This window comes from Engystomops pustulosus, chromosome 7, assembly GCF_040894005.1.
Source record: "Engystomops pustulosus chromosome 7, aEngPut4.maternal, whole genome shotgun sequence".
NCBI classification, from domain to species: Eukaryota; Metazoa; Chordata; class Amphibia; order Anura; family Leptodactylidae; genus Engystomops; species Engystomops pustulosus.
Window position 1 is genome coordinate 7832096 of NC_092417.1, and position 6589 is coordinate 7838684.

The following is a 6589-nucleotide window of genomic DNA, read 5'->3' on the forward strand; positions in this document are numbered from 1 at the left end:
TCGTCAGGTTTCCCAAATTTTTTCGATTTGCACTGAATTGCCCCGGGATTTTGGCGCGCGTGACAGGATTGTGGCGTATCGCCGGCTTCCACACGACAAAAATCGGGGGGCGATTTAATTTAACTTAAACGAGGAAGTCATTGCCGAGACAGACGTATTTTGGAGAGTTCGGCAAATCCCATATTTGGGAGGGGTTAAAAAAAATTGGCAGGAACGTTGGGAGAAGTGTATGTTTCCAAAAGTGGACTATGTTGAAAACTAAAAAAAAAAAATATCCTGTTATATTGTCAGGTTTCCCGAATTTTTCGAATTGCCCCGGGATTTTGGCGCTCGTGATCGGATTGTGGCGTATCGCAATGGCTTTCACACGACCTTAATCGGGGGGAGTGGCCATCGGAAAACCCGTCGGATTCGGAAAAAACGCAGAATTTCTAAAAAAAAAATTGTGTCGCAAGAATTGCACTCGCATACACCGAGACCGAGAAGGTGAACTCCGGCGGACTTCAGCGTAGCAGCGACACCTGGTGGACATCCTGCGCACGACTTTAGTGAACGTGCCGCTGGATCGCGACTGGACCAGGTAAGTAAATCTGCGCCATTGACTCGCTGCAGTAACTCCTTCTAACTGTCCATAAAAGCTTTTGTTTCTCATTATATGATTGCACTTGTATCTCTGTATGTGATAAAACATCTGACAAACCAGAGGGCAACACATCATGTGATATTTGTGTCATTCTCAAAACTTTTGACCATGACTTTATATATGAGGGCGGTTCAATAAGTACCTGTGTTTGACAACAGAGGGCATTCTTGAGGGAAGTTGGTGTTACCATTGTGTGTTGCCATCTCTCAAATGACGGTAAAACAAGTTGCAGACTGATTGATTGGTTAGTTTGGATTTGGCAGCCATTTGAGTGAGACGTGTTCCGTGATTCTCGCTAAGATGGAAAAAGCGCAGTATCGTTCGGTAATTTGCTTTTTGTTTTTGGATGGGTAAAATGCGAGGAGATACCGTTGATGAAACCTGGATTCATCATTACACACCAGAAACATTCAGAACAATTTATTTCTCCCAGTGAATCTGCTCCAAAGAAGGCGAAGACTTTTTGGGATGCGAACGGCGTCATCCTCACGGATTTTTTAGAAAAAAGAAGAACGATCACTAGACAATACTACAGTGAGTTTGAGACGCGGCCGCATTTGAAAAAGAAGGTGCTGTTTCACCACGATAACGCACCAGCACATGCATCCGAAGTTGTCGCCGCCAAACCGCATTAATTGCGTTATGAATTGCTGCCGCACCCCCTTATTCACCCGATTTGGTTCCCTACGACTTTTTCTTGTTCCCTTACATGAAGAAATGGCTCACGGGAAAAATTTTTACTTATACGAGGAAGTCATTCCCGAGACAGAGATGTATTTTGGAGAGTTCGACAAATCCTATATTTGGCAGGGGTTAAAAAAAATTGGCAGGAATGTTGGGAGAAGTGTATCTTTCCAAAAGGCGACTATGTTGAAAAATAAAAAAAAAATTTGGGAAAAAATGGTGTCTTCATTTCTAACACGGGTACTTATTGAACCGCCCTCGCATGCGCGTGTGTGTATGTATATACACTCACCGGCCACTTTATTAGGTACACCTGTCCAACTGCTCGTTAACACTTAATTTCTAATCAGCCAATCACATGGCGGCAACTCAGTGCATTTAGGCATGTAGACATGGTCAAGACAATCTCCTGCAGTTCAAACCGAGCATCAGTATGGGGAAGAAAGGTGATTTGTGGCCTGTGAACGTGGCATGGTTGTTGGTGCCAGAAGGGCTGGTCTGAGTATTTCAGAAACTGCTGATCTACTGGGATTTTCACGCACAACCATCTCTAGGGTTTACAGAGAATGGTCCGAAAAAGAAAAAACATCCACTGAGCGGCAGTTCTGTGGGCGGAAATGCCTTGTTGATGCCAGAGGTCAGAGGAGAATGGGCAGACTGGTTCGAGCTGATAGAAAGGCAACAGTGACTCAAATCGCCACCCGTTACAACCAAGGTAGGCAGAAGAGCATCTCTGAACGCACAGTACGTCCAACTTTGAGGCAGATGGGCTACAGCAGCAGAAGACCACACCGGGTGCCACTCCTTTCAGCTAAGAACAGGAAACTGAGGCTACAATTTGCACAAGCTCATCGAAATTGGACAGTAGAAGATTGGAAAAACGTTGCCTGGTCTTATGAGTCTCGATTTCTGCTGCGACATTCGGATGGTAGGGTCAGAATTTGGCGTCAACAACATGAAAGCATGGATCCATCCTGCCTTGTATCACCGGGTCAGGCTGGTGGTGGTGGTGTCATGGTGTGGGGAATATTTTCTTGGCACTCTTTGGGCCCCTTGGTACAACGCCACAGCCTACCTGAGTATTGTTGCTGACCATGTCCATCCCTTTATGAGCACAATGTACCCTGTAACATCTGATGGCTACTTTCAGCAGGATAATGCGCCATGTCATAAAGCTGGAATCATCTCAGACTGGTTTCTTGAACATGACAATGAGGTCACTGGACACAAATGGCCTCCACAGTCACCAGATCTCAATCCAATAGAGCATCTTTGGGATGTGGTGGAACGGGAGATTCGCATCATGGATGTGCAGCCGACAAATCTGCGGCAACTGTGTGATGCCATCATGTCACTATGGAGCAAAATCTCTGAGGAGCTTCCAGCACCTTGTTGTATCTATGCCACGAAGAATTGAGGCAGTTCTGAAGGCAAAAGGGGGTCCAACCCGTTACTAGCATGGTGTACCTAATAAAGTGGCCTGTGAGTGTAATATATTATCCTATTATATTGTCTCTGTTCACACTGTGCAGACTCCAGGTAATATCCTCCTCTATTATCTGATATATACCGTATTTTTCAGACTATAAGGCGCACAAAAAAATCCTTTGATTTTCTTGCCTCACACATAAGCATCTGATACTCATTGCCTATAGTAACCAATCACTGCTCAGAGCTCATATTAATGATCTGTGGCAGAACAGCAACCAATCATAGACAATAGCTCCTATATATGGTGGGTAATAAGTGGAATTTGGAAAGCGTGGGGTGAAAAAACTTATTATATGACATTCCCTGAGTCACATGGAGCGGCTGTGCAAAATTTGGTGATCCTAAACCCAGATTCCTTTAGCGGACGGACACACACTCACATACACACACATACACCTTTATATACTAGAAGATGATCTGTCTGCCCTTCCTTCTACAGTATATGAGTATCTATCCTGTACAGGAATGTCACCTGTGCAGTTCTATCCGGTATTCGGGTATTTTACTTTTCTCGCTTCCTGGTAGATCTTATTTCTCTCCACACTATGCGGGCTGCAGGTAATATCCCCCTCTCTTATCTGCTGTATATATATGTATATATATATATATATGTCCTGTCACATGTTATATGGTCTCTGTCCACACTGTGCGGCCCCCAGGTAATATCCCCCTCTCTTATCTGCTGTATATGTATGTATGTATATATATATGTCCTGTCACATGTTATATGGTCTCTGTATACACTGTGCTGCCCCCAGGTAATATCCCCCTCTCTTATCTGCTGTATATATATATGTCCTGTCACATGTTATATGGTCTCTGTCTACACTGTGCGGCCTCCAGGTAATATCCCCCTCTCTTATCTGCTGTATATATATATATGTCCTGTCACATGTTATATGGTCTCTGTATACACTGTGCGGCCTCCAGGTAATATCCCCCTCTCTTATCTGCTGTATATATATATGTCCTGTCACATGTTATATGGTCTCTGTATACACTGTGCAGCCTCCAGGTAATATCCCCCTCTCATCTGCTGTATATATATATATATATGTCCTGTCACATGTTATATGGTCTCTGTCTACACTGTGCGGCCTCCAGGTAATATCCCCCTCTCTTATCTGCTGTATATATATATGTCCTGTCACATGTTATATGGTCTCTGTATACACTGTGCAGCCTCCAGGTAATATCCCCCTCTCTTATCTGCTGTATATATATATATGTGTCCTGTCACATGTTATATGGTCTCTGTATACACTGTGCAGCCTCCAGGTAATATCCCCCTCTCTTATCTGCTGTATATATATATATGTCCTGTCACATGTTATATGGTCTCTGTATACACTGTGCGGCCTCCAGGTAATATCCCCCTCTCTTATCTGCTGTATATATATATGTCCTGTCACATGTTATATGGTCTCTGTCTACACTGTGCGGCCTCCAGGTAATATCCCCCTCTCTTATCTGCTGTATATATATATATATATATATATATATATATATATATATGTCCTGTCACATGTTATATGGTCTCTGTATACACTGTGCAGCCCCCAGGTAATATCCCCCTCTCTTATCTGCTGTATATATATATATATATATATGTCCTGTCACATGTTATATGGTCTCTGTCTACACTGTGGACATATGTATAAGGATTTGCTAATACTGCTAAGAAATAGTGTGATTAGCCTGTTGCCCCTGCTATATTGCCTCAGAAACCCCAGAGATACAAACAGGGGTTGTTTTGTAAATACAGTCTGCAGTAGTGATGGGAATTACATCTCTTCTTAGTGAGCTGGCTCATTAGGCTCCGCCCACTAAGAAGAGCTGGCTCTTTTGCCTCTTGAACAGGCTCCCCATACAACCCACTTTTAACCTGATATTATCGGGTCAAAGGGGATGTGGCGAGCTGTTTAGGGGAGGGGTTTAGTGAGCCATCAGTTCACAAAGCTGTTCACGTGAACGGCTCGGCTCTTTGTGCTAGTTCGTTTTCGTATGACCTATGACCATAGCTCCAAACATTTTTGGAAGGGAAAGAAGGATAAAATGGCGGCACGCGTAGCAATCCTCCTTGGCCACGCCCCAAATTTTTACCATAACATCATAATAATAGTCATCGTCTCAATAATAATAATAAATACATTTTTGCCCAGCCTGGGATTTAAACCCACAACCTCACAGCTCCATCTGCCATAGAGATACAGAGCCTCTACCCACTAGGCCAGTGGTGGCGAACCTATGGCACGGGTGCCAGAGGTGGCACTCAGAGCCCTTTCTGTGGGCACCCAGGCCTTCACCCCAACACAGAGTTTGCCAGATACGACTCAAGGCTTTCTCTTGTGGTCCAATACAGCCCAGGACGTGGCATGCTAGCGTTATTTTAAAGTGACATCCTTCACTGCCAGGACTACAGGAGGAGCAGAAAGGTGTGGATAGAGATGGATTGTCATTGGAGCTCCTGCTCTGGGTCCTCTGGATCTTCCTCTTCAGGGGACCCTGGAGGGAAACTACAAACCAAATTTCTCCATCTTTCTATTGTTTTGGTGAACTCAGGACACCAATACGAGTACAACCTGTGATACAGCAGGGATCAATAAGTTACTGCTTAAATTGGCATGTTGGCACTTTGCAACATACAAGTGAGATTTGGTTTTAGCTTGGGCACTCTGTCTCCAAAAGGTTTGCCATCACTGCACTAGGCTATGGGCTTAGTGGTTGCCTATATGTGGATTTTATGTAACTAAGAGCTGTTATCTGCTACTGTTACGCTGTGACATAGATTGCACTGGTATATAGAGAGGGATCTTCTCAGAGATCATTATTGTAACAGGGGCCCCTGCAACTGGATCATCTCTTGTGTTGTCTGAAGGTATTGTGCATAGGACTCTCTCACTATATACCCTGGTATGTGCAAAAAATGGTTTTTAACCCCTTAACACTCGGTGTGTGTGTGAAGAGGGCTCATTGGGTGAGCGCTCTTAATACAGAGGTGGGGTTTGCTGTATATTGCCTCTTACCTCTTCCGATGCGCTGGCGGCAGCGTTTAAAAGACGATGGCACGTGGAATTGCAGTATATGGTAGGAACGATCGGACAATCTAGGGTAAATGTATCCTAGAGGGTCTAAAAAAAATAGTAAAAAAAAAAATTCAAAAAAGTTTCAAACATAATTAAAAAAAGGAAAAAACAAAAGATCAAATCACCCCCTTTCCCTAGAACTGATATAAAACGTAATAAGCAGTAAAAATAACAGACACAATAGGTAATGCCTGATCTCTCCAAATATAAAACTACTTATTCGTACACATTTGTTTAAAGGAAACCTACCATTTCAAATGGTAGGTTTAAGCTGTAAACACTGAGCACCAGCTCAGGGTGAGCTGGTGCCGGTGCTTAGTTTCGTTAGTGTTAAAACCGCGGTATCGCGGTTTTAACACTTTTTAAACTTTATAGCAGAAACTGCTTCGGCGCTGCGTGCGCACGATCGTGCGCGCGCCTACATAGGAAATGCCGCAGGCGCGCGCAGCGCCGTAGCGGCTTCTGCCTATAAAGTTTAAAAAGTGTTAAAACCGCGATACCGCGGTTTTAACACTAACGAAACTAAGCACCGGCACCAGCTCACCCTGAGCTGGTGCTCGGTGTTTACAGCTTAAACCTACCATTTGAAATGGTAGGTTTCCTTTAACTTTTGAAAATGTATTAAAATGCAATAAAACCTATATATATAAATTTAGTATCACCGCGATCGTACCGAACTAAAATA

At 43.7% G+C, this 6589-nt stretch overlaps 1 protein-coding gene and 1 long non-coding RNA gene across 3 annotated transcripts in view; both read right to left on the minus strand.

Moving 5' to 3' along the window:
- Nucleotides 1-6589, minus strand: part of LOC140069241 (uncharacterized) — a 381540-nt gene that overhangs the window by 258484 nt on the left and 116467 nt on the right. The window lies entirely within an intron of this gene.
- LOC140069260 (uncharacterized) overlaps nucleotides 1-6589 on the minus strand; it is a 179979-nt gene that overhangs the window by 159607 nt on the left and 13783 nt on the right. For both annotated transcript variants that reach the window (XR_011848764.1, XR_011848765.1), the window contains exon 2: nucleotides 5845-5949. This is a non-coding gene — a long non-coding RNA (uncharacterized lncRNA). The remainder of the gene's footprint in view (nucleotides 1-5844; nucleotides 5950-6589) is intronic.